Source organism: Phycodurus eques, chromosome 8 (genome assembly GCF_024500275.1).
Source record: "Phycodurus eques isolate BA_2022a chromosome 8, UOR_Pequ_1.1, whole genome shotgun sequence".
NCBI lineage: Eukaryota > Metazoa > Chordata > Actinopteri > Syngnathiformes > Syngnathidae > Phycodurus > Phycodurus eques.
In genome coordinates this window covers 19,970,799-19,993,024 of record NC_084532.1, presented here as the reverse complement: position 1 = coordinate 19,993,024, position 22,226 = coordinate 19,970,799, and the positions used below count along the sequence as shown (strand labels likewise).

Below are 22,226 nucleotides of genomic sequence, written 5' to 3'. Positions count from 1 at the left end.
GCCGGTTAGCTCAGTTGGACTAGAGCGTGGTGCTAATAACGCCAAGGTCACGGGTTCGACCCCCGTACGGGCGATTTCAGTTCAGCGACATTAGCTGTAGGGTAGCTCATGTTTTATTAAGTCATTGGATTTAATAACAGCCACGCAGAAAGCCAACTGTCTTTTGGTAAAAAATCAATGGTTGCTTTTTATTTGCTAGCAATATTGCCAGGCCCAAACCCATATTCGGTGTACCATGCTTGAGCATGGATTGAGACGGTCACGTACACTGCTGGAGCCAATAAATGCTAATGCATGGTTTTGGTGGGTACATATGACAACCGGTGGTACGTGGCCCGTTAGCTCAGTTGGACTAGAGTGTGGTGCTAATAACGCCAAGGTCACGGGTTCGACCCCCGTACGGGCCATGTCTTAAGGTGACAATAGCTGTTGGGTAACTCCTGTGTTTCTTAAGTCATTGGATCTAATAACAGCCAAGCAGAAAGCAAACATTCTTTTGGTAAAGAAATCTGAGGTTGCTTTTTATTTGCTAGCAATATTGCCAGGCCCAAACCCATATTAGGTGGACCATGCTTGAGCATTGATAGAAACGGTCAGATTTGTCCTGCGGGAGTGTATATGGTAAATGAATGGTTTTAGTGAATACATATGACCATCAGTGTTATATGGCCGGTTAGCTCAGTTGGACTAGAGCGTCGTGCTAATAACGCCAAGGTTACGGCTTCGACCCCCGTACAAGCCATTTCGTTCAGCAACGTTAGTTCATGTTTTTTTAAGTCATTGGATCTAATAACAGCCACACAGAAAGCCAACTTTCTTTTGGTAAAAAAATCAATGGTTGCTTTTTATTTGCTAGCAATATTGCCAGGCCAAAACCCATATTCGGTGTAACATGCTTGAGCATTGATAAAAACGGTCAGATTTGTCCTGCGGGAGTGTATATGGTAAATGAATGGTTTTAGTGGGTACGTATGACAATGAGTGTTATATGGCCGGTTAGCTCAGTTGGACTAGAGCGTGGTGCTAATAACGCCAAGGTCACGGGTTCGACCCCCGTACGGGCCATCTCTTAAGGTGACAATAGCTGTTGGGTAACTCCTGTGTTTCTTAAGTCATTGGATCTAATAACAGCCAAGCAGAAAGCAAACATTCTTTTGGTAAAGAAATCTGAGGTTGCTTTTTATTTGCTAGCAATATTGCCAGGCCCAAACCCATATTAGGTGGACCATGCTTGAGCATTGATAGAAACGGTCAGATTTGTCCTGCGGGAGTGTATATGGTAAATGAATGGTTTTAGTGAATACATATGACCATCAGTGTTATATGGCCGGTTATCTCAGTTGGACTAGAGCGTGCTGCTAATAACGCCAAGGTCACGGGTTCGACCCCCGTACGGGCCATTTCATTTAGCGACATTATCTGTAGGGTAGCTCATGTTTTTTGAAGTCATTGAATTTAATAACAGCCACACAGAAAGCTAACTTTCTTTTGGTAAAAAATCAATGGTTGCTTTTTATTTGCTAGCAATATTGCCAGGCCCAAACCCATATTCGGTGTACCATGCTTGAGCATGGATTGAGACGGTCACGAACACTGCTGGAGCCAATGAATGGTAATGCATGGTTTTGGTGGGTACATATGACAACCGGTGATACGTGGCCAGTTAGCTCAGTTGGACTAGAGCGTGGTGCTAATAACGCCAAGGTCACGGGTTCGACCCCCGTACGGGCCATGTCTTAAGGTGACAATAGCTGTTGGGTAACTCCTGTGTTTCTTAAGTCATTGGATCTAATAACAGCAAAGCAGAAAGCAAACATTCTTTTGGTAAAGAAATCTGAGGTTGCTTTTTATTTGTAGCAATATTGCCAGGCCCAAACCCATATTCGGTGTACCATGCTTGAGCATGGATTGAGACGGTCACGAACACTGCTGGAGCCAATGAATGGTAATGCATGGTTTTGGTGGGTACATATGACAGCCGGTGATGCGTGGCCAGTTAGCTCATTTGGACTAGAGCGTGGTGCTAATAACGCCAAGGTCACGGGTTCGACCACCGTACGGGCCATGTCATTCAGCGACATTAGCTGTAGGGTAACTCATGTTTTTTTAAGTCATTGGATTTAATAACAGCCACGCAGAAAGCCAACTCGCTTTTGGGAAAAAATCAATGGTTGCTTTTTATTTGCTAGCAATATTGCCAGGCCCAAACCCATATTTGTTGTACCTTGGTTGACCATGGATTGAGACGGTCACGTACACTGCTGGAGCCTATAAATGGTAACTGAATTTTTTTGGTGAGAACATATGACCGCTAATGGTATGTGGCCGGTTAGCTCAGTTGGACAAGAGCGTGGTGCTAATGACGCCAAGGTCAAGGGTTTGACCCCCGTACGGGCCATGTCATTCAGCGACATTAGCTGTTGGGTAACTCCTGTGTTTTTTAAGTCATTGGATCTAATAACAGCCACACAGAAAGCCAACTGTCTTTTGGTAAAAAATCAATGGTTGCTTTTTATTTGCTAGCAATATTGCCAGGCCCAAACCCATATTCGGTGTACCATGCTTGAGCATGGATTGAGACGGTCACGTACACTGCTGGAGCCAATAAATGCTAATGCATGGTTTTGGTGGGTACATATGACAACCGGTGATACGTGGCCAGTTAGCTCAGTTGGACTAGAGCGTGGTGCTAATGACGCCAAGGTCAAGGGTTTGACCCCCGTACGGGCCATGTCATTCAGCGACATTAGCTGTTGGGTAACTCCTGTGTTTTTTAAGTCATTGGATCTAATAACAGCCACACAGAAAGCCAACTGTCTTTTGGTAAAAAATCAATGGTTGCTTTTTATTTGCTAGCAATATTGCCAGGCCCAAACCCATATTAGGTGGACCATGCTTGAGCATTGATAGAAACGGTCAGATTTGTCCTGCGGGAGTGTATATGGTAAATGAATGGTTTTAGTGAATACATATGACCATCAGTGTTATATGGCCGGTTAGCTCAGTTGGACTAGAGCGTGGTGCTAATAACGCCAAGGTCACGGGTTCGACCCCCGTACGGGCCATTTCATTTAGCGACATTATCTGTAGGGTAGCTCATGTTTTTTGAAGTCATTGAATTTAATAACAGCCACACAGAAAGCTAACTTTCTTTTGGTAAAAAATCAATGGTTGCTTTTTATTTGCTAGCAATATTGCCAGGCCCAAACCCATATTCGGTGTACCATGCTTGAGCATGGATTGAGACGGTCACGAACACTGCTGGAGCCAATGAATGGTAATGCATGGTTTTGGTGGGTACATATGACAACCGGTGGTACGTGGCCAGTTAGCTCAGTTGGACTAGAGCGTGGTGCTAATAACGCCAAGGTCACGGGTTCGACCCCCGTACGGGCCATGTCTTAAGGTGACAATAGCTGTTGGGTAACTCCTGTGTTTCTTAAGTCATTGGATCTAATAACAGCAAAGCAGAAAGCAAACATTCTTTTGGTAAAGAAATCTGAGGTTGCTTTTTATTTGTAGCAATATTGCCAGGCCCAAACCCATATTCGGTGTACCATGCTTGAGCATGGATTGAGACGGTCACGAACACTGCTGGAGCCAATGAATGGTAATGCATGGTTTTGGTGGGTACATATGACAGCCGTTGATACGTGGCCAGTTAGCTCAGTTGGACTAGAGCGTGGTGCTAATAACGCCAAGGTCACGGGTTCGACCCCCGTACGGGCCATGTCATTCAGCGACATTAGCTGTAGGGTAACTCATGTTTTTTTAAGTCATTGGATTTAATAACAGCCACGCAGAAAGCCAACTCGCTTTTGGGAAAAAATCAATGGTTGCTTTTTATTTGCTAGCAATATTGCCAGGCCCAAACCCATATTTGTTGTACCTTGGTTGACCATGGATTGAGACGGTCACGTACACTGCTGGAGCCTATAAATGGTAACTGAATTTTTTTGGTGAGAACATATGACCGCAAATGGTATGTGGCCGGTTAGCTCAGTTGGACAAGAGCGTGGTGCTAATGACGCCAAGGTCAAGGGTTTGACCCCCGTACGGGCCATGTCATTCAGCGACATTAGCTGTTGGGTAACTCCTGTGTTTTTTAAGTCATTGGATCTAATAACAGCCACACAGAAAGCCAACTGTCTTTTGGTAAAAAATCAATGGTTGCTTTTTATTTGCTAGCAATATTGCCAGGCCCAAACCCATATTCGGTGTACCATGCTTGAGCATGGATTGAGACGGTCACGTACACTGCTGGAGCCAATGAATGGTAATGCATGGTTTTGGTGGGTACATATGACAGCCAGTGGTACGTGGCCAGTTAGCTCAGTTGGACTAGAGCGTGGTGCTAATAACGCCAAGGTCACGGGTTCGACCCCCGTACGGGCCATGTCTTAAGGTGACAATAGCTGTTGGGTAACTCCTGTGTTTTTTAAGTCATTGGATCTAATAACAGCCACACAGAAAGCCAACTTTCTTTTGGTAAAAAAATCAATGGTTGCTTTTTATTTGCTAGCAATATTACCAGGCCAAAACCCATATTCGGTGTAACATGCTTGAGCATTGATAGAAACGGTCAGATTTGTCCTGCGGGAGTGTATATGGTAAATGAATGGTTTTAGTGGGTACGTATGACCACCAGTGTTATATGGCCGGTTAGCTCAGTTGGACTAGAGCGTGGTGCTAATAACGCCAAGGTCACGGGTTCGACCCCCGTACGGGCCATGTCATTCAGCGACATTAGCTGTAGGGTAACTCATGTTTTTTTAAGTCATTGGATTTAATAACAGCCACGCAGAAAGCCAACTGTCTTTTGGTAAAAAATCAATGGTTGCTTTTTATTTGCTAGCAATATTGCCAGGCCCAAACCCATATTCGGTGTACCATGCTTGAGCATGGATTGAGACGGTCACGTACACTGCTGGAGCCAATGAATGGTAATGCATGGTTTTGGTGGGTACATATGACAGCCAGTGGTACGTGGCCAGTTAGCTCAGTTGGACTAGAGCGTGGTGCTAATAACGCCAAGGTCACGGGTTCGACCCCCGTACGGGCCATGTCTTAAGGTGACGATAGCTGTTGGGTAACTCCTGTGTTTTTTAAGTCATTGGATCTAATAACAGCCACACAGAAAGCCAACTTTCTTTTGGTAAAAAAATCAATGGTTGCTTTTTATTTGCTAGCAATATTACCAGGCCAAAACCCATATTCGGTGTAACATGCTTGAGCATTGATAGAAACGGTCAGATTTGTCCTGCGGGAGTGTATATGGTAAATGAATGGTTTTAGTGGGTACGTATGACCACCAGTGTTATATGGCCGGTTAGCTCAGTTGGACTAGAGCGTGGTGCTAATAACGCCAAGGTCACGGGTTCGACCCCCGTACGGGCCATGTCATTCAGCGACATTAGCTGTAGGGTAACTCATGTTTTTTTAAGTCATTGGATTTAATAACAGCCACGCAGAAAGCCAACTCTCTTTTGGGAAAAAATCAATGGTTGCTTTTTATTTGCTAGCAATATTGCCAGGCCCAAACCCATATTAGGTGTACCATGCTTGAGCATGGATTGAGACGGTCACGTACACTGCTGGAGCCAATGAATGGTAATGCATGGTTTTGGTGGGTACATATGACAACCAGTGGTACGTGGCCAGTTGACTCAGTTGGACTAGAGCGTGGTGCTAATAACGCCAAGGTCACAGGTTCGACCCCCGTACGGGCCATGTCTTAAGGTGACAATAGCTGTTGGGTAACTCCTGTGTTTTTTAAGTCATTGGATCTAATAACAGCCACACAGAAAGCCAACTTTCTTTTGGTAAAAAAATCAATGGTTGCTTTTTATTTGCTAGCAATATTACCAGGCCAAAACCCATATTCGGTGTAACATGCTTGAGCATTGATAGAAACGGTCAGATTTGTCCTGCGGGAGTGTATATGGTAAATGAATGGTTTTAGTGGGTACGTATGACCACCAGTGTTATATGGCCGGTTAGCTCAGTTGGACTAGAGCGTGGTGCTAATAACGCCAAGGTCACGGGTTCGACCCCCGTACGGGCCATTTCATTCAGCGACATTAGCTGTAGGGTAGCTCCTGTGTTTTTTAAGTCATTGGATCTAATAACAGCCACACAGAAAGCCAACTTTCTTTTGGTAAAAAAAATCAATGGTTGCTCTTTATTTGCTAGCAATATTGCCAGGCCCAAACCCATATTCGGTGTACCATGCTTGAGCATGGATTGAGACGGTCACGAACACTGCTGGAGCCAATGAATGGTAATGCATGGTTTTGGTGGGTACATATGACAACCGGTGATACGTGGCCAGTTAGCTCAGTTGGACTAGACCGTGGTGCTAATAACGCCAAGGTCACGGGTTCGACCCCCGTACGGGCCATGTCTTAAGGTGACAATATCTGTTAAGTAACTCCTGTGTTATTTAAGTCATTGGATTTAATAACAGCCACGCAGAAAGCCAACTTTCTTTTGTTAAAAAAATCCATGGATGCTTTTTATTTGCTAGCAATATTGTCAGGCCCAAACCCATATTAGGTGTACCATGCTTGAGCATTGATAGAAACGGTCAGATTTGTCCTGCGGGAGTGTATATGGTAAATGAATGGTTTTAGTGGCTATGTATGACCACCATTGTTATATGGCTGGTTAGCTCAGTTGGACTAGAGCGTGGTGCTAATAACGCCAAGGTCACGGGTTCGACCCCCGTACGGGCCATCTCTTAAGGTGACAATAGCTGTTGGGTAACTCCTGTGTTTCTTAAGTCATTGGATCTAATAACAGCCAAGCAGAAAGCAAACATTCTTTTGGTAAAGAAATCTGAGGTTGCTTTTTATTTGCTAGCAATATTGCCAGGCCCAAACCCATATTAGGTGGACCATGCTTGAGCATTGATAGAAACGGTCAGATTTGTCCTGCGGGAGTGTATATGGTAAATGAATGGTTTTAGTGAATACATATGACCATCAGTGTTATATGGCCGGTTAGCTCAGTTGGACTAGAGCGTGGTGCTAATAACGCCAAGGTCACGGGTTCGACCCCCGTACGGGCCATTTCATTTAGCGACATTAGCTGTAGGGTAAGCTCATGTTTTTTGAAGTCATTGGATTTAATAACAGCCACACAGAAAGCTAACTTTCTTTTGGTAAAAAATCAATGGTTGCTTTTTATTTGCTAGCAATATTGCCAGGCCCAAACCCATATTCGGTGTACCATGCTTGAGCATGGATTGAGACGGTCACGTAACACTGCTGGAGCCAATGAATGGTAATGCATGGTTTTGGTGGGTACATATGACAACCGGTGGTACGTGGCCAGTTAGCTCAGTTGGACTAGAGCGTGGTGCTAATAACGCCAAGGTCACGGGTTCGACCCCCGTACGGGCCATGTCTTAAGGTGACAATAGCTGTTGGGTAACTCCTGTGTTTCTTAAGTCATTGGATCTAATAACAGCAAAGCAGAAAGCAAACATTCTTTTGGTAAAGAAATCTGAGGTTGCTTTTTATTTGTAGCAATATTGCCAGGCCCAAACCCATATTCGGTGTACCATGCTTGAGCATGGATTGAGACGGTCACGAACACTGCTGGAGCCAATGAATGGTAATGCATGGTTTTGGTGGGTACATATGACAGCCGTTGATACGTGGCCAGTTAGCTCAGTTGGACTAGAGCGTGGTGCTAATAACGCCAAGGTCACGGGTTCGACCCCCGTACGGGCCATGTCATTCAGCGACATTAGCTGTAGGGTAACTCATGTTTTTTTAAGTCATTGGATTTAATAACAGCCACGCAGAAAGCCAACTCGCTTTTGGGAAAAAATCAATGGTTGCTTTTTATTTGCTAGCAATATTGCCAGGCCCAAACCCATATTTGTTGTACCTTGGTTGACCATGGATTGAGACGGTCACGTACACTGCTGGAGCCTATAAATGGTAACTGAATGTTTTTGGTGAGAACATATGACCGCAAATGGTATGTGGCCGGTTAGCTCAGTTGGACAAGAGCGTGGTGCTAATGACGCCAAGGTCAAGGGTTTGACCCCCGTACGGGCCATGTCATTCAGCGACATTAGCTGTTGGGTAACTCCTGTGTTTTTTAAGTCATTGGATCTAATAACAGCCACACAGAAAGCCAACTGTCTTTTGGTAAAAAATCAATGGTTGCTTTTTATTTGCTAGCAATATTGCCAGGCCCAAACCCATATTAGGTGGACCATGCTTGAGCATTGATAGAAACGGTCAGATTTGTCCTGCGGGAGTGTATATGGTAAATGAATGGTTTTAGTGGATACAGTATGACCATCAGTGTTATATGGCCGGTTAGCTCAGTTGGACTAGAGCGTGGTGCTAATAACGCCAAGGTCACGGGTTCGACCCCCGTACGGGCCATTTCATTTAGCGACATTATCTGTAGGGTAGCTCATGTTTTTTGAAGTCATTGAATTTAATAACAGCCACACAGAAAGCTAACTTTCTTTTGGTAAAAAATCAATGGTTGCTTTTTATTTGCTAGCAATATTGCCAGGCCCAAACCCATATTCGGTGTACCATGCTTGAGCATGGATTGAGACGGTCACGAACACTGCTGGAGCCAATGAATGGTAATGCATGGTTTTGGTGGGTACATATGACAACCGGTGGTACGTGGCCAGTTAGCTCAGTTGGACTAGAGCGTGGTGCTAATAACGCCAAGGTCACGGGTTCGACCCCCGTACGGGCCATGTCTTAAGGTGACAATAGCTGTTGGGTAACTCCTGTGTTTCTTAAGTCATTGGATCTAATAACAGCAAAGCAGAAAGCAAACATTCTTTTGGTAAAGAAATCTGAGGTTGCTTTTTATTTGCTAGCAATATTGCCAGGCCCAAACCCATATTCGGTGTACCATGCTTGAGCATGGCTTGAGACGGTCACGAACACTGCTGGAGCCAATGAATGGTAATGCATGGTTTTGGTGGGTACATATGACAACCAGTGATACGTGGCCAGTTAGCTCAGTTGGACTAGAGCGTGGTGCTAATAACGCCAAGGTCACGGGTTCGACCCCCGTACGGGCCATGTCATTCAGCGACATTAGCTGTAGGGTAACTCATGTTTTTTTAAGTCATTGGATTTAATAACAGCCACGCAGAAAGCCAACTCGCTTTTGGGAAAAAATCAATGGTTGCTTTTTATTTGCTAGCAATATTGCCAGGCCCAAACCCATATTTGTTGTACCTTGGTTGACCATGGATTGAGACGGTCACGTATACTGCTGAAGCCTATAAATGGTAACTGAATTTTTTTGGTGAGAACGTATGACCACAAATGGTATGTGGCCGGTTAGCTCAGTTGGACAAGAGCGTGGTGCTAATGACGCCAAGGTCAAGGGTTTGACCCCCGTACGGGCCATGTCATTCAGTGACATTAGCTGTTGGGTAACTCCTGTGTTTTTTAAGTCATTGGATCTAATAACAGCCACACAGAAAGCCAACTGTCTTTTGGTAAAAAATCAATGGTTGCTTTTTATTTGCTAGCAATATTGCCAGGCCCAAACCCATATTCGGTGTACCATGCTTGAGCATGGATTGAGACGGTCACGTACACTGCTGGAGCCAATAAATGCTAATGCATGGTTTTGGTGGGTACATATGACAACCAGTGATACGTGGCCAGTTAGCTCAGTTGGACTAGAGCGTGGTGCTAATAACGCCAAGGTCACGGGTTCGACCCCCGTACGGGCCATGTCTTAAGGTGACAAAAGCTGTTGGGTAACTCCTGTGTTTTTTAAGTCATTGGATCTAATAACAGCCACACAGAAAGCCAACTTTCTTTTGGTAAAAAAATCAATGGTTGCTTTTTATTTGCTAGCAATATTACCAGGCCAAAACCCATATTCGGTGTAACATGCTTGAGCATTGATAGAAACGGTCAGATTTGTCCTGCGGGAGTGTATATGGTAAATGAATGGTTTTAGTGGGTACGTATGACCACCAGTGTTATATGGCCGGTTAGCTCAGTTGGACTAGAGCGTGGTGCTAATAACGCCAAGGTCACGGGTTCGACCCCCGTACGGGCCATGTCATTCAGCGACATTAGCTGTAGGGTAACTCATGTTTTTTTAAGTCATTGGATTTAATAACAGCCACGCAGAAAGCCAACTCTCTTTTGGGAAAAAATCAATGGTTGCTTTTTATTTGCTAGCAATATTGCCAGGCCCAAACCCATATTAGGTGTACCATGCTTGAGCATGGATTGAGACGGTCACGTACACTGCTGGAGCCAATAAATGCTAATGCATGGTTTTGGTGGGTACATATGACAACCGGTGGTACGTGGCCTGTTAGCTCAGTTGGACTAGAGTGTGGTGCTAATAACGCCAAGGTCACGGGTTCGACCCCCGTCCGGGCCATGTCTTAAGGTGACAATAGCTGTTGGGTAACTCCTAGTGTTTCTTAAGTCATTGGATCTAATAACAGCCAAGCAGAAACAAACATTCTTTTGGTAAAGAAATCTGAGGTTGCTTTTTATTTGCTAGCAATATTGCCAGGCGCAAACCCATATTAGGTGGACCATGCTTGAGCATCGATAGAAACGGTCAGATTTGTCCTGCAGGAGTGTATATGGTAAATGAATGGTTTTAGTGGGTACGTATGACCATCAGTGTTATATGGCCGGTTAGCTCAGTTGGACTAGAGCGTGGTGCTAATAACGCCAAGGTCACGGGTTCGACCCCCGTACGGGCCATGTCTTAAAGTGACAATAGCTGGAGTGTAACTCCTGTGTTTTTTAAATCATTGGATTTAATAACAGCCAAGCAGAAAGACCACTTTCTTTTGGTAAAAAATCAATGGTTGCTTTTTATTTGCTAGCAATATTGCCAGGCCCAAACCCATATTCGTTGTACCTTGGTTGACCATGGATTGAGACGGTCACGTACACTGCTGCAGCCTATAAATGGTAACTGAATTTTTTTGGTGAGAACATATGACCGCAAATGGTATGTGGCCCGGTTAGCTCAGTTGGACAAGAGCGTGGTGCTAATAACGCCAAGGTCAAGGGTTTGACCCCCGTACGGGCCATTTCATTCAGCGACATTAGCTGTTGGGTAACTCCTGTGTTTTTTAAGTCATTGGATCTAATAACAGCCACACAGAAAGCCAACTGTCTTTTGGTAAAAAATCAATGGTTGCTTTTTATTTGCTAGCAATATTGCCAGGCCCAAACCCATATTCGGTGTACCATGCTTGAGCATGGATTGAGACGGTCACGTACACTGCTGGAGCCAATGAATGGTAATGCATGGTTTTGGTGGGTACATATGACAACCGGTGGTACGTGGCCAGTTAGCTCAGTTGGACTAGAGCGTGGTGCTAATAACGCCAAGGTCACGGGTTCGACCCCCGTACGGGCCATGTCTTAAGGTGACAATAGCTGTTGGGTAACTCCTGTGTTTTTTAAGTCATTGGATCTAATAACAGCCACACAGAAAGCCAACTTTCTTTTGGTAAAAAAATCAATGGTTGCTTTTTATTTGCTAGCAATATTACCAGGCCAAAACCCATATTCGGTGTAACATGCTTGAGCATTGATAGAAACGGTCAGATTTGTCCTGCGGGAGTGTATATGGTAAATGAATGGTTTTAGTGGGTACGTATGACCACCAGTGTTATATGGCCGGTTAGCTCAGTTGGACTAGAGCGTGGTGCTAATAACGCCAAGGTCACGGGTTCGACCCCCGTACGGGCCATTTCATTCAGCGACATTAGCTGTAGGGTAGCTTATGTATTTTGAAGTCATTGGATTTAATAACAGCCACACAGAAAGCCAACTTTCTTTTGGTAAAAAATCAATGGTTGCTTTTTATTTGCTAGCAATATTGCCAGGCCAAAACCCATATTCGGTGTACCATGCTTGAGCATGGATTGAGACGGTCACGTACACTGCTGGAGCCAATAAATGCTAATGCATGGTTTTGGTGGGTACATATGACAACAAGTGGTACGTGGCCGGTTAGCTCAGTTGGACGAGAGCGTGGTGCTAATAACGCCAAGGTCACGGGTTTGACCCCCGTACGGGCCATGTCTTAAGGTGACAATAGCTGTTGGGTAACTCATGTGTTTTTTAAGTAATTGGATCTAATAACAGCTAAGCAGAAAGCAAACGTTCTTTTGGTAAAGAAATCTGTGGTTGCTTTTTATTTGCTAGCAATACTGCCAGGCCCAAACCCATATTAGGTGGACCATGCTTGAGCATTGATAGAAACGGTCAGATTTGTCCTGCGGGAGTGTATATGGTAAATGAATGGTTTTAGTGGGTACGTATGACCATTAGTGTTATATGGCCGGTTAGCTCAGTTGGACTAGAGCGTGGTGCTAATAACGCCAAGGTCATGGGTTCGACCCCCGTACGGGCCATTTCATTCAGCGACATTATCTGTAGGGTAGCTCATGTATTTTTAAGTCATTGGATTTAATAACAGCCACACAGAGAGCCAACTTTCTTTTGGTAAAAAATCAATGGTTGCTTTTTATTTGCTAGCAATATTGCCAGGCCCAAACCCATATTAGGTGGACCATGCTTGAGCATTGATAGAAACGGTCAGATTTGTCCTGCGGGAGTGTATATGGTAAATGAATGGTTTTAGAGAATACATATGACCATCAGTGTTATATGGCCGGTTAGCTCAGTTGGACTAGAGCGTCGTGCTAATAACGCCAAGGTTACGGCTTCGACCCCCGTACAAGCCATTTCGTTCAGCAACGTTAGTTCATGTTTTTTTAAGTCATTGGATCTAATAACAGCCACACAGAAAGCCAACTTTCTTTTGGTAAAAAAATCAATGGTTGCTTTTTATTTGCTAGCAATATTGCCAGGCCAAAACCCATATTCGGTGTAACATGCTTGAGCATTGATAAAAACGGTCAGATTTGTCCTGCGGGAGTGTATATGGTAAATGAATGGTTTTAGTGGGTACGTATGACAATGAGTGTTATATGGCCGGTTAGCTCAGTTGGACTAGAGCGTGGTGCTAATAACGCCAAGGTCACGGGTTCGACCCCCGTACGGGCCATTTCGTTCAGCGACATTAGCTGTAGGGTCGCTCATGTTTTATTAAGTCATTGGATTTAATAACAGCCACGCAGAAAACCAACTTTCTTTTGGTAAAAAATCAATGGTTGCTTTTTATTTGCTAGCAATATTGCCAGGCCAAAACCCATATTCGGTGTACCATGCTTGATCATGGATTGAGACGGTCACGTACACTGCTGGAGCCAATAAATGCTAATGCATGGTTTTGGTGGGTACATATGACAACCGGTGGTACGTGGCCCGTTAGCTCAGTTGGACTAGAGTGTGGTGCTAATAACGCCAAGGTCACGGGTTCGACCCCCGTACGGGCCATCTCTTAAGGTGACAATAGCTGTTGGGTAACTCCTGTGTTTCTTAAGTCATTGGATCTAATAACAGCCAAGCAGAAAGCAAACATTCTTTTGGTAAAGAAATCTGAGGTTGCTTTTTATTTGCTAGCAATATTGCCAGGCCCAAACCCATATTAGGTGGACCATGCTTGAGCATTGATAGAAACGGTCAGATTTGTCCTGCGGGAGTGTATATGGTAAATGAATGGTTTTAGTGAATACATATGACCATCAGTGTTATATGGCCGGTTAGCTCAGTTGGACTAGAGCGTGGTGCTAATAACGCCAAGGTCACGGGTTCGACCCCCGTACGGGCCATTTCATTTAGCGACATTATCTGTAGGGTAGCTCATGTTTTTTGAAGTCATTGAATTTAATAACAGCCACACAGAAAGCTAACTTTCTTTTGGTAAAAAATCAATGGTTGCTTTTTATTTGCTAGCAATATTGCCAGGCCCAAACCCATATTCGGTGTACCATGCTTGAGCATGGATTGAGACGGTCACGAACACTGCTGGAGCCAATGAATGGTAATGCATGGTTTTGGTGGGTACATATGACAACCGGTGGTACGTGGCCAGTTAGCTCAGTTGGACTAGAGCGTGGTGCTAATAACGCCAAGGTCACGGGTTCGACCCCCGTACGGGCCATGTCTTAAGGTGACAATAGCTGTTGGGTAACTCCTGTGTTTCTTAAGTCATTGGATCTAATAACAGCAAAGCAGAAAGCAAACATTCTTTTGGTAAAGAAATCTGAGGTTGCTTTTTATTTGTAGCAATATTGCCAGGCCCAAACCCATATTCGGTGTACCATGCTTGAGCATGGATTGAGACGGTCACGAACACTGCTGGAGCCAATGAATGGTAATGCATGGTTTTGGTGGGTACATATGACAACCGGTGATACGTGGCCAGTTAGCTCAGTTGGACTAGAGCGTGGTGCTAATAACGCCAAGGTCACGGGTTCGACCCCCGTACGGGCCATGTCATTCAGCGACATTAGCTGTAGGGTAACTCATGTTTTTTTAAGTCATTGGATTTAATAACAGCCACGCAGAAAGCCAACTCGCTTTTGGGAAAAAATCAATGGTTGCTTTTTATTTGCTAGCAATATTGCCAGGCCCAAACCCATATTTGTTGTACCTTGGTTGACCATGGATTGAGACGGTCACGTACACTGCTGGAGCCTATAAATGGTAACTGAATTTTTTTGGTGAGAACATATGACCGCAAATGGTATGTGGCCGGTTAGCTCAGTTGGACAAGAGCGTGGTGCTAATGACGCCAAGGTCAAGGGTTTGACCCCCGTACGGGCCATTTCATTCAGCGACATTAGCTGTTGGGTAACTCCTGTGTTTTTTAAGTCATTGGATCTAATAACAGCCACACAGAAAGCCAACTGTCTTTTGGTAAAAAATCAATGGTTGCTTTTTATTTGCTAGCAATATTGCCAGGCCCAAACCCATATTCGGTGTACCATGCTTGAGCATGGATTGAGACGGTCACGTACACTGCTGGAGCCAATGAATGGTAATGCATGGTTTTGGTGGGTACATATGACAACCAGTGGTACGTGGCCAGTTAGCTCAGTTGGACTAGAGCGTGGTGCTAATAACGCCAAGGTCACGGGTTCGACCCCCGTACGGGCCATGTCTTAAGGTGACAATAGCTGTTGGGTAACTCCTGTGTTTTTTAAGTCATTGGATCTAATAACAGCCACACAGAAAGCCAACTTTCTTTTGGTAAAAAAATCAATGGTTGCTTTTTATTTGCTAGCAATATTACCAGGCCAAAACCCATATTCGGTGTAACATGCTTGAGCATTGATAGAAACGGTCAGATTTGTCCTGCGGGAGTGTATATGGTAAATGAATGGTTTTAGTGGGTACGTATGACCACCAGTGTTATATGGCCGGTTAGCTCAGTTGGACTAGAGCGTGGTGCTAATAACGCCAAGGTCACGGGTTCGACCCCCGTACGGGCCATGTCATTCAGCGACATTAGCTGTAGGGTAACTCATGTTTTTTTAAGTCATTGGATTTAATAACAGCCACGCAGAAAGCCAACTCTCTTTTGGTAAAAAATCAATGGTTGCTTTTTATTTGCTAGCAATATTGCCAGGCCCAAACCCATATTCGGTGTACCATGCTTGAGCATGGATTGAGACGGTCACGTACACTGCTGGAGCCAATAATGCTAATGCATGGTTTTGGTGGGTACATATGACAACCGGTGGTACGTGGCCAGTTAGCTCAGTTGGACTAGAGCGTGGTGCTAATAACGCCAAGGTCACGGGTTCGACCCCCGTACGGGCCATGTCTTAAGGTGACAATAGCTGTTGGGTAACTCCTGTGTTTCTTAAGTCATTGGATCTAATAACAGCCAAAGCAGAAAGCCAACATTCTTTTGGTAAATAAATCAATGAGGTTGCTTTTTATTTGCTAGCAATATTGCCAGGCCCAAACCCATATTCGGTGTACCATGCTTGAGCATGGATTGAGACGGTCACGAACACTGCTGGAGCCAATGAATGGTAATGCAATGGTTTTGGTGGGTACATATGACAACCAGTGATACGTGGCCAGGTTAGCTCAGTTGGACTAGAGCGTGGTGCTAATAACGCCAAGGTCACGGGTTCGACCCCCGTACGGGCCATGTCATTCAAGCGACATTAGCTGTAGGGTAACTCATGTTTTTTTAAAGTCATTGGATTTAATAACAGCCACGCAGAAAGCCAACTTCGCTTTTGGTAAAAAATCAATGGTTGCTTTTTATTTGCTAGCAATATTGCCAGGCCCAAACCCATATTTCGTTGTACCTTGGTTGACCATGGATTGAGACGGTCACGTACACTGCTGGAGCCTATAAATGGTAACTGAATTTTTTTGGTGAGAACATATGACCGCAAATGGTATGTGGCCGGTTAGCTCAGTTGGACAAGAGCGTGGTGCTAATGACGCCAAGGTCAAGGGTTTGACCCCCGTACGGGCCATGTCATTCAGCGACATTAGCTGTTGGGTAACTCCTGTGTTTTTTAAGTCATTGGATCTAATAACAGCCACACAGAAAGCCAACTGTCTTTTGGTAAAAAATCAATGGTTGCTTTTTATTTGCTAGCAATATTGCCAGGCCCAAACCCATATTCGGTGTACCATGCTTGAGCATGGATTGAGACGGTCACGTACACTGCTGGAGCCAATGAATGGTAATGCATGGTTTTGGTGGGTACATATGACAGCCAGTGGTACGTGGCCAGTTAGCTCAGTTGGACTAGAGCGTGGTGCTAATAACGCCAAGGTCACGGGTTCGACCCCCGTACGGGCCATGTCATTCAGCGACATTAGCTGTAGGGTAACTCATGTTTTTTTAAGTCATTGGATTTAATAACAGCCACGCAGAAAGCCAACTCGCTTTTGGGAAAAAATCAATGGTTGCTTTTTATTTGCTAGCAATATTGCCAGGCCCAAACCCATATTCGGTTGTACCTTGGTTGACCATGGATTGAGACGGTCACGTACACTGCTGGAGCCTATAAATGGTAACTGAATTTTTTTGGTGAGAACATATGACCGCAAATGGTATGTGGCCGGTTAGCTCAGTTGGACAAGAGCGTGGTGCTAATGACGCCAAGGTCAAGGGTTTGACCCCCGTACGGGCCATTTCATTCAGCGACATTAGCTGTTGGGTAACTCCTGTGTTTTTTAAGTCATTGGATCTAATAACAGCCACACAGAAAGCCAACTGTCTTTTGGTAAAAAATCAATGGTTGCTTTTTATTTGCTAGCAATATTGCCAGGCCCAAACCCATATTCGGTGTACCATGCTTGAGCATGGATTGAGACGGTCACGTACACTGCTGGAGCCAATGAATGGTAATGCATGGTTTTGGTGGGTACATATGACAGCCAGTGGTACGTGGCCAGTTAGCTCAGTTGGACTAGAGCGTGGTGCTAATAACGCCAAGGTCACGGGTTCGACCCCCGTACGGGCCATGTCTTAAGGTGACAATAGCTGTTGGGTAACTCCTGTGTTTTTTAAGTCATTGGATCTAATAACAGCCACACAGAAAGCCAACTTTCTTTTGGTAAAAAAATCAATGGTTGCTTTTTATTTGCTAGCAATATTACCAGGCCAAAACCCATATTCGGTGTAACATGCTTGAGCATTGATAGAAACGGTCAGATTTGTCCTGCGGGAGTGTATATGGTAAATGAATGGTTTTAGTGGGTACGTATGACCACCAGTGTTATATGGCCGGTTAGCTCAGTTGGACTAGAGCGTGGTGCTAATAACGCCAAGGTCACGGGTTCGACCCCCGTACGGGCCATGTCATTCAGCGACATTAGCTGTAGGGTAGCTCATGTTTTTTTAAGTCATTGGATTTAATAACAGCCACGCAGAAAGCCAACTTTCTTTTGGTAAAAAATCAATGGTTGCTTTTTATTTGCTAGCAATATTGCCAGGCCCAAACCCATATTCGGTGTACCATGCTTGAGCATGGATTGAGACGGTCACGTACACTGCTGGAGCCAATGAATGGTAATGCATGGTTTTGGTGGGTACATATGACAACCGAGTGGTACGTGGCCAGTTAGCTCAGTTGGACTAGAGCGTGGTGCTAATAACGCCAAGGTCACGGGTTCGACCCCCGTACGGGCCATGTCTTAAGGTGACAATAGCTGTTGGGTAACTCCTGTGTTTTTTAAGTCATTGGATCTAATAACAGCCACAGCAGAAAGCCAACTTTCTTTTGGTAAAGAAATCATGGTTGCTTTTTATTTGCTAGCAATATTGCCAGGCCCAAACCCATATTAGGTGTACCATGCTTGAGCATTGATAGAAACGGTCAGATTTGTCCTGCGGGAGTGTATATGGTAAATGAATGGTTTTAGTGGGTACGTATGACCACCAGTGTTATATGGCCGGTTAGCTCAGTTGGACTAGAGCGTGGTGCTAATAACGCCAAGGTCACGGGTTCGACCCCCGTACGGGCCATGTCATTCAGCGACATTAGCTGTAGGGTAACTCATGTTTTTTTAAGTCATTGGATTTAATAACAGCCACGCAGAAAGCCAACTCTCTTTTGGGAAAAAATCAATGGTTGCTTTTTATTTGCTAGCAATATTGCCAGGCCCAAACCCATATTAGGTGTACCATGCTTGAGCATGGATTGAGACGGTCACGTACACTGCTGGAGCCAATAAATGCTAATGCATGGTTTTGGTGGGTACATATGACCAACAGTGGTACGTGGCCGGTTAGCTCAGTTGGACTAGAGCGTGGTGCTAATAACGCCAAGGTCACGGGTTTCGACCCCCGTACGGGCCATGTCATTAAGGTGACAATAGCTGTTGGGTAACTCCTAGTGTTTCTTAAGTCATTGGATCTAATAACAGCCACAGCAGAAAGCAAACATGTCTTTTGGTAAAGAAATCATGAGGTTGCTTTTTATTTGCTAGCAATATTGCCAGGCCCAAACCCATATTCGGTGTACCATGCTTGAGCATTGATAGAAACGGTCAGATTTGTCCTGCGGGAGTGTATATGGTAAATGAATGGTTTTAGTGGGTACGTATGACCACCAGTGTTATATGGCCGGTTAGCTCAGTTGGACTAGAGCGTGGTGCTAATAACGCCAAGGTCACGGGTTCGACCCCCGTACGGGCCATGTCTTAAGGTGACAATAGCTGTTGGGTAACTCCTGTGTTTTTTAAATCATTGGATTTAATAACAGCCAAGCAGAAAGACCACTTTCTTTTGGTAAAAAATCAATGGTTGCTTTTTATTTGCTAGCAATATTGCCAGGCCCAAACCCATATTCGTTGTACCTTGGTTGACCATGGATTGAGACGGTCACGTACACTGCTGCAGCCTATAAATGGTAACTGAATTTTTTTGGTGAGAACATATGACCGCAAATGGTATGTGGCCGGTTAGCTCAGTTGGACAAGAGCGTGGTGCTAATAACGCCAAGGTCAAGGGTTTGACCCCCGTACGGGCCATTTCATTCAGCGACATTAGCTGTTGGGTAACTCCTGTGTTTTTTAAGTCATTGGATCTAATAATAGCCACACAGAAAGCCAACTGTCTTTTGGTAAAAAATCAATGGTTGCTTTTTATTTGCTAGCAATATTGCCAGGCCCAAACCCATATTCGGTGTACCATGCTTGAGCATGGATTGAGACGGTCACGTACACTGCTGGAGCCAATGAATGGTAATGCATGGTTTTGGTGGGTACATATGACAACCAGTGGTACGTGGCCAGTTAGCTCAGTTGGACTAGAGCGTGGTGCTAATAACGCCAAGGTCACGGGTTCGACCCCCGTACGGGCCATGTCTTAAGGTGACAATAGCTGTTGGGTAACTCCTGTGTTTTTTAAGTCATTGGATCTAATAACAGCCACACAGAAAGCCAACTTTCTTTTGGTAAAAAATCAATGGTTGCTTTTTATTTGCTAGCAATATTACCAGGCCAAAACCCATATTCGGTGTAACATGCTTGAGCATTGATAGAAACGGTCAGATTTGTCCTGCGGGAGTGTATATGGTAAATGAATGGTTTTAGTGGGTACGTATGACCATCCAGTGTTATATGGCCGGTTAGCTCAGTTGGACTAGAGCGTGGTGCTAATAACGCCAAGGTCACGGGTTCGACCCCCGTACGGGCCTATTTCATTCAGCGACATTAGCTGTAGGGTAGCTCATGTTTTTTTAAGTCATTGGATTTAATAACAGCCACACAGAAAGCCAACTTTCTTTTGGTAAAAAAATCAATGGTTGCTCTTTTATTTGCTAGCAATATTGCCAGGCCCAAACCCATATTCGGTGTACCATGCTTGAGCATGGATTGAGACGGTCACGTACACTGCTGGAGCCAATAAATGGTAATGCATGGTTTTGGTGGGTACATATGACCCTAACTGGTGATACGTGGCCAGTTAGCTCAGTTGGACTAGAGCCGTGGTGCTAATAACGCCAAGGTCACGGGTTCGACCCCCGTACGGGCCATGTCTTAAGGTGACAATATCTGTTAGGTAACTCCTGTGTTTTTTAAGTCATTGGATTTAATAACAGCCACGCAGAAAGCCAACTTTCTTTTGGTTAAAAAAATCCATGGATGCTTTTTATTTGCTAGCAATATTGTCCAGGCCCAAACCCATATTAGGTGTACCATGCTTGAGCATTGATAGAAACGGTCAGATTTGTACACTGCTGGAGGTATAATGGTAAATGAATGGTTTTAGTGGCTATGTATGACCACCATTGTTATATGGCTGGTTAGCTCAGTTGGACTAGAGCGTGGTGCTAATAACGCCAAGGTCACGGGTTCGACCCCCGTACTGGCCATCTCTTAAGGTGACAATAGCTGTTGGGTAACTCCTGTGTTTCTTAAGTCATTGGATCTAATAACAGCCACAGCAGAAAGCAAACATTCTTTTGGTAAAGAAATCATGAGGTTGCTTTTTATTTGCTAGCAATATTGCCAGGCCCAAACCCATATTAGGTGTACCATGCTTGAGCATTGATAGAAACGGTCAGATTTGTCCTGCGGGAGTGTATATGGTAAATGAATGGTTTTAGTGGCTACGTATGACCATCATTGTTATATGGCCGGTTAGCTCAGTTGGACTAGAGCGTGGTGCTAATAACGCCAAGGTCACGGGTTCGACCCCCGTACGGGCTATGTTATTCAGCGACATTAGCTCTAGGGTAATTCATATTTTTTTAAGTCATTGGATTTAGTAACAGCCACGCAGAAAGCCAACTTTCTTTTGGGAAAAAATCAATGGTTGCTTTTTATTTGCTAGCAATATTGCCAGGCCCAAACCCATATTCGGTGTACCATGCTTGAGCATGGATTGAGATGGTCACGGACACTGCTGGAGCCAATAAATGGTAATGCATGGTTTTGGTGTGTACATATGACAACCAGTGGTACGTGGCCAGTTAGCTCAGTTGGACTAGAGCGTGGTGCTAATAACGCTAAGGTCATGGGTTCGACCCCCGTACGGGCCATGTCTTAAGGTGACAATAGCTGTTGGGTAACTCCTGTGTTTCTTAAGTCATTGGATCTAATAACAGCCAAGCAGAAACAAACATTCTTTTGGTAAAGAAATCTGAGGTTGCTTTTTATTTGCTAGCAATATTGCCAGGCGCAAACCCATATTAGGTGGACCATGCTTGAGCATTGATAGAACGGTCAGATTTGTCCTGCAGGAGTGTATATGGTAAATGAATGGTTTTAGTGGGTACGTATGACCATCAGTGTTATATGGCCGGTTAGCTCAGTTGGACTAGAGCGTGGTGCTAATAACGCCAAGGTCACGGGTTCGACCCCCGTACGGGCCATGTCTTAAAGTGACAATAGCTGGAGTGTAACTCCTGTGTTTTTTAAATCATTGGATTTAATAACAGCCAAGCAGAAAGACCACTTTCTTTTGGTAAAAAATCAATGGTTGCTTTTTTTTGCTAGCAATATTGCCAGGCCCAAACCCATATTTGTTGTACCTTGGTTGACCATGGATTGAGACGGTCACGTACACTGCTGCAGCCTATAAATGGTAACTGAATTTTTTTGGTGAGAACATATGACCGCAAATGGTATGTGGCCCGGTTAAGCTCAGTTGGACAAGAGCGTGGTGCTAATGACGCCAAGGTCAAGGGTTTGACCCCCGTACGGGCCATGTCATTCAGCGACATTAGCTGTTGGGTAACTCCTGTGTTTTTTAAGTCATTTGGATCTAATAACAGCCACACAGAAAGCCAACTGTCTTTTGGTAAAAAATCAATGGTTGCTTTTTATTTGCTAGCA

At 44.6% G+C, this 22,226-nt stretch overlaps 43 non-coding genes across 43 annotated transcripts; all 43 read left to right on the top strand.

Moving 5' to 3' along the window:
• Positions 1 to 332: 332 nt before the first annotated feature.
• On the top strand, positions 333 to 407 carry trnai-aau (transfer RNA isoleucine (anticodon AAU)). The gene has a single exon. It is a non-coding gene; the product is annotated as a tRNA-Ile (tRNA).
• Positions 408 to 990: 583 nt separating this feature from the next.
• trnai-aau (transfer RNA isoleucine (anticodon AAU)) lies at positions 991 to 1,065 on the top strand. Its single transcript has one exon. It is a non-coding gene; the product is annotated as a tRNA-Ile (tRNA).
• Positions 1,066 to 1,657: 592 nt separating this feature from the next.
• Positions 1,658 to 1,732, top strand: trnai-aau (transfer RNA isoleucine (anticodon AAU)). Its single transcript has one exon. It is a non-coding gene; the product is annotated as a tRNA-Ile (tRNA).
• A 1,258-nt stretch (positions 1,733 to 2,990) lies between these two features.
• Positions 2,991 to 3,065, top strand: trnai-aau (transfer RNA isoleucine (anticodon AAU)). The gene has a single exon. It is a non-coding gene; the product is annotated as a tRNA-Ile (tRNA).
• Positions 3,066 to 3,322: 257 nt separating this feature from the next.
• Positions 3,323 to 3,397, top strand: trnai-aau (transfer RNA isoleucine (anticodon AAU)). Its single transcript has one exon. It is a non-coding gene; the product is annotated as a tRNA-Ile (tRNA).
• Positions 3,398 to 3,655: 258 nt separating this feature from the next.
• Positions 3,656 to 3,730, top strand: trnai-aau (transfer RNA isoleucine (anticodon AAU)). The gene has a single exon. It is a non-coding gene; the product is annotated as a tRNA-Ile (tRNA).
• A 591-nt stretch (positions 3,731 to 4,321) lies between these two features.
• On the top strand, positions 4,322 to 4,396 carry trnai-aau (transfer RNA isoleucine (anticodon AAU)). The gene has a single exon. It is a non-coding gene; the product is annotated as a tRNA-Ile (tRNA).
• Positions 4,397 to 4,656: 260 nt separating this feature from the next.
• Positions 4,657 to 4,731, top strand: trnai-aau (transfer RNA isoleucine (anticodon AAU)). The gene has a single exon. It is a non-coding gene; the product is annotated as a tRNA-Ile (tRNA).
• A 257-nt stretch (positions 4,732 to 4,988) lies between these two features.
• trnai-aau (transfer RNA isoleucine (anticodon AAU)) lies at positions 4,989 to 5,063 on the top strand. The gene has a single exon. It is a non-coding gene; the product is annotated as a tRNA-Ile (tRNA).
• Positions 5,064 to 5,323: 260 nt separating this feature from the next.
• On the top strand, positions 5,324 to 5,398 carry trnai-aau (transfer RNA isoleucine (anticodon AAU)). The gene has a single exon. It is a non-coding gene; the product is annotated as a tRNA-Ile (tRNA).
• A 592-nt stretch (positions 5,399 to 5,990) lies between these two features.
• Positions 5,991 to 6,065, top strand: trnai-aau (transfer RNA isoleucine (anticodon AAU)). Its single transcript has one exon. It is a non-coding gene; the product is annotated as a tRNA-Ile (tRNA).
• Positions 6,066 to 6,660: 595 nt separating this feature from the next.
• Positions 6,661 to 6,735, top strand: trnai-aau (transfer RNA isoleucine (anticodon AAU)). Its single transcript has one exon. It is a non-coding gene; the product is annotated as a tRNA-Ile (tRNA).
• Positions 6,736 to 6,995: 260 nt separating this feature from the next.
• On the top strand, positions 6,996 to 7,070 carry trnai-aau (transfer RNA isoleucine (anticodon AAU)). Its single transcript has one exon. It is a non-coding gene; the product is annotated as a tRNA-Ile (tRNA).
• Positions 7,071 to 7,329: 259 nt separating this feature from the next.
• On the top strand, positions 7,330 to 7,404 carry trnai-aau (transfer RNA isoleucine (anticodon AAU)). The gene has a single exon. It is a non-coding gene; the product is annotated as a tRNA-Ile (tRNA).
• A 258-nt stretch (positions 7,405 to 7,662) lies between these two features.
• On the top strand, positions 7,663 to 7,737 carry trnai-aau (transfer RNA isoleucine (anticodon AAU)). The gene has a single exon. It is a non-coding gene; the product is annotated as a tRNA-Ile (tRNA).
• Positions 7,738 to 8,330: 593 nt separating this feature from the next.
• On the top strand, positions 8,331 to 8,405 carry trnai-aau (transfer RNA isoleucine (anticodon AAU)). The gene has a single exon. It is a non-coding gene; the product is annotated as a tRNA-Ile (tRNA).
• Positions 8,406 to 8,662: 257 nt separating this feature from the next.
• Positions 8,663 to 8,737, top strand: trnai-aau (transfer RNA isoleucine (anticodon AAU)). The gene has a single exon. It is a non-coding gene; the product is annotated as a tRNA-Ile (tRNA).
• A 259-nt stretch (positions 8,738 to 8,996) lies between these two features.
• Positions 8,997 to 9,071, top strand: trnai-aau (transfer RNA isoleucine (anticodon AAU)). Its single transcript has one exon. It is a non-coding gene; the product is annotated as a tRNA-Ile (tRNA).
• A 591-nt stretch (positions 9,072 to 9,662) lies between these two features.
• trnai-aau (transfer RNA isoleucine (anticodon AAU)) lies at positions 9,663 to 9,737 on the top strand. The gene has a single exon. It is a non-coding gene; the product is annotated as a tRNA-Ile (tRNA).
• A 260-nt stretch (positions 9,738 to 9,997) lies between these two features.
• Positions 9,998 to 10,072, top strand: trnai-aau (transfer RNA isoleucine (anticodon AAU)). The gene has a single exon. It is a non-coding gene; the product is annotated as a tRNA-Ile (tRNA).
• Positions 10,073 to 10,664: 592 nt separating this feature from the next.
• On the top strand, positions 10,665 to 10,739 carry trnai-aau (transfer RNA isoleucine (anticodon AAU)). Its single transcript has one exon. It is a non-coding gene; the product is annotated as a tRNA-Ile (tRNA).
• A 593-nt stretch (positions 10,740 to 11,332) lies between these two features.
• On the top strand, positions 11,333 to 11,407 carry trnai-aau (transfer RNA isoleucine (anticodon AAU)). The gene has a single exon. It is a non-coding gene; the product is annotated as a tRNA-Ile (tRNA).
• A 260-nt stretch (positions 11,408 to 11,667) lies between these two features.
• trnai-aau (transfer RNA isoleucine (anticodon AAU)) lies at positions 11,668 to 11,742 on the top strand. Its single transcript has one exon. It is a non-coding gene; the product is annotated as a tRNA-Ile (tRNA).
• Positions 11,743 to 12,334: 592 nt separating this feature from the next.
• On the top strand, positions 12,335 to 12,409 carry trnai-aau (transfer RNA isoleucine (anticodon AAU)). Its single transcript has one exon. It is a non-coding gene; the product is annotated as a tRNA-Ile (tRNA).
• A 581-nt stretch (positions 12,410 to 12,990) lies between these two features.
• trnai-aau (transfer RNA isoleucine (anticodon AAU)) lies at positions 12,991 to 13,065 on the top strand. The gene has a single exon. It is a non-coding gene; the product is annotated as a tRNA-Ile (tRNA).
• Positions 13,066 to 13,322: 257 nt separating this feature from the next.
• Positions 13,323 to 13,397, top strand: trnai-aau (transfer RNA isoleucine (anticodon AAU)). Its single transcript has one exon. It is a non-coding gene; the product is annotated as a tRNA-Ile (tRNA).
• Positions 13,398 to 13,657: 260 nt separating this feature from the next.
• Positions 13,658 to 13,732, top strand: trnai-aau (transfer RNA isoleucine (anticodon AAU)). The gene has a single exon. It is a non-coding gene; the product is annotated as a tRNA-Ile (tRNA).
• Positions 13,733 to 13,989: 257 nt separating this feature from the next.
• trnai-aau (transfer RNA isoleucine (anticodon AAU)) lies at positions 13,990 to 14,064 on the top strand. Its single transcript has one exon. It is a non-coding gene; the product is annotated as a tRNA-Ile (tRNA).
• Positions 14,065 to 14,322: 258 nt separating this feature from the next.
• Positions 14,323 to 14,397, top strand: trnai-aau (transfer RNA isoleucine (anticodon AAU)). The gene has a single exon. It is a non-coding gene; the product is annotated as a tRNA-Ile (tRNA).
• Positions 14,398 to 14,988: 591 nt separating this feature from the next.
• Positions 14,989 to 15,063, top strand: trnai-aau (transfer RNA isoleucine (anticodon AAU)). Its single transcript has one exon. It is a non-coding gene; the product is annotated as a tRNA-Ile (tRNA).
• Positions 15,064 to 15,323: 260 nt separating this feature from the next.
• Positions 15,324 to 15,398, top strand: trnai-aau (transfer RNA isoleucine (anticodon AAU)). Its single transcript has one exon. It is a non-coding gene; the product is annotated as a tRNA-Ile (tRNA).
• Positions 15,399 to 15,654: 256 nt separating this feature from the next.
• Positions 15,655 to 15,729, top strand: trnai-aau (transfer RNA isoleucine (anticodon AAU)). The gene has a single exon. It is a non-coding gene; the product is annotated as a tRNA-Ile (tRNA).
• Positions 15,730 to 16,663: 934 nt separating this feature from the next.
• On the top strand, positions 16,664 to 16,738 carry trnai-aau (transfer RNA isoleucine (anticodon AAU)). Its single transcript has one exon. It is a non-coding gene; the product is annotated as a tRNA-Ile (tRNA).
• A 592-nt stretch (positions 16,739 to 17,330) lies between these two features.
• trnai-aau (transfer RNA isoleucine (anticodon AAU)) lies at positions 17,331 to 17,405 on the top strand. The gene has a single exon. It is a non-coding gene; the product is annotated as a tRNA-Ile (tRNA).
• A 260-nt stretch (positions 17,406 to 17,665) lies between these two features.
• Positions 17,666 to 17,740, top strand: trnai-aau (transfer RNA isoleucine (anticodon AAU)). Its single transcript has one exon. It is a non-coding gene; the product is annotated as a tRNA-Ile (tRNA).
• A 258-nt stretch (positions 17,741 to 17,998) lies between these two features.
• On the top strand, positions 17,999 to 18,073 carry trnai-aau (transfer RNA isoleucine (anticodon AAU)). The gene has a single exon. It is a non-coding gene; the product is annotated as a tRNA-Ile (tRNA).
• A 260-nt stretch (positions 18,074 to 18,333) lies between these two features.
• trnai-aau (transfer RNA isoleucine (anticodon AAU)) lies at positions 18,334 to 18,408 on the top strand. Its single transcript has one exon. It is a non-coding gene; the product is annotated as a tRNA-Ile (tRNA).
• Positions 18,409 to 19,006: 598 nt separating this feature from the next.
• On the top strand, positions 19,007 to 19,081 carry trnai-aau (transfer RNA isoleucine (anticodon AAU)). The gene has a single exon. It is a non-coding gene; the product is annotated as a tRNA-Ile (tRNA).
• A 592-nt stretch (positions 19,082 to 19,673) lies between these two features.
• trnai-aau (transfer RNA isoleucine (anticodon AAU)) lies at positions 19,674 to 19,748 on the top strand. Its single transcript has one exon. It is a non-coding gene; the product is annotated as a tRNA-Ile (tRNA).
• Positions 19,749 to 20,008: 260 nt separating this feature from the next.
• On the top strand, positions 20,009 to 20,083 carry trnai-aau (transfer RNA isoleucine (anticodon AAU)). The gene has a single exon. It is a non-coding gene; the product is annotated as a tRNA-Ile (tRNA).
• Positions 20,084 to 20,686: 603 nt separating this feature from the next.
• On the top strand, positions 20,687 to 20,761 carry trnai-aau (transfer RNA isoleucine (anticodon AAU)). Its single transcript has one exon. It is a non-coding gene; the product is annotated as a tRNA-Ile (tRNA).
• Positions 20,762 to 21,023: 262 nt separating this feature from the next.
• On the top strand, positions 21,024 to 21,098 carry trnai-aau (transfer RNA isoleucine (anticodon AAU)). The gene has a single exon. It is a non-coding gene; the product is annotated as a tRNA-Ile (tRNA).
• A 590-nt stretch (positions 21,099 to 21,688) lies between these two features.
• Positions 21,689 to 21,763, top strand: trnai-aau (transfer RNA isoleucine (anticodon AAU)). The gene has a single exon. It is a non-coding gene; the product is annotated as a tRNA-Ile (tRNA).
• Positions 21,764 to 22,226: the final 463 nt, after the last annotated feature.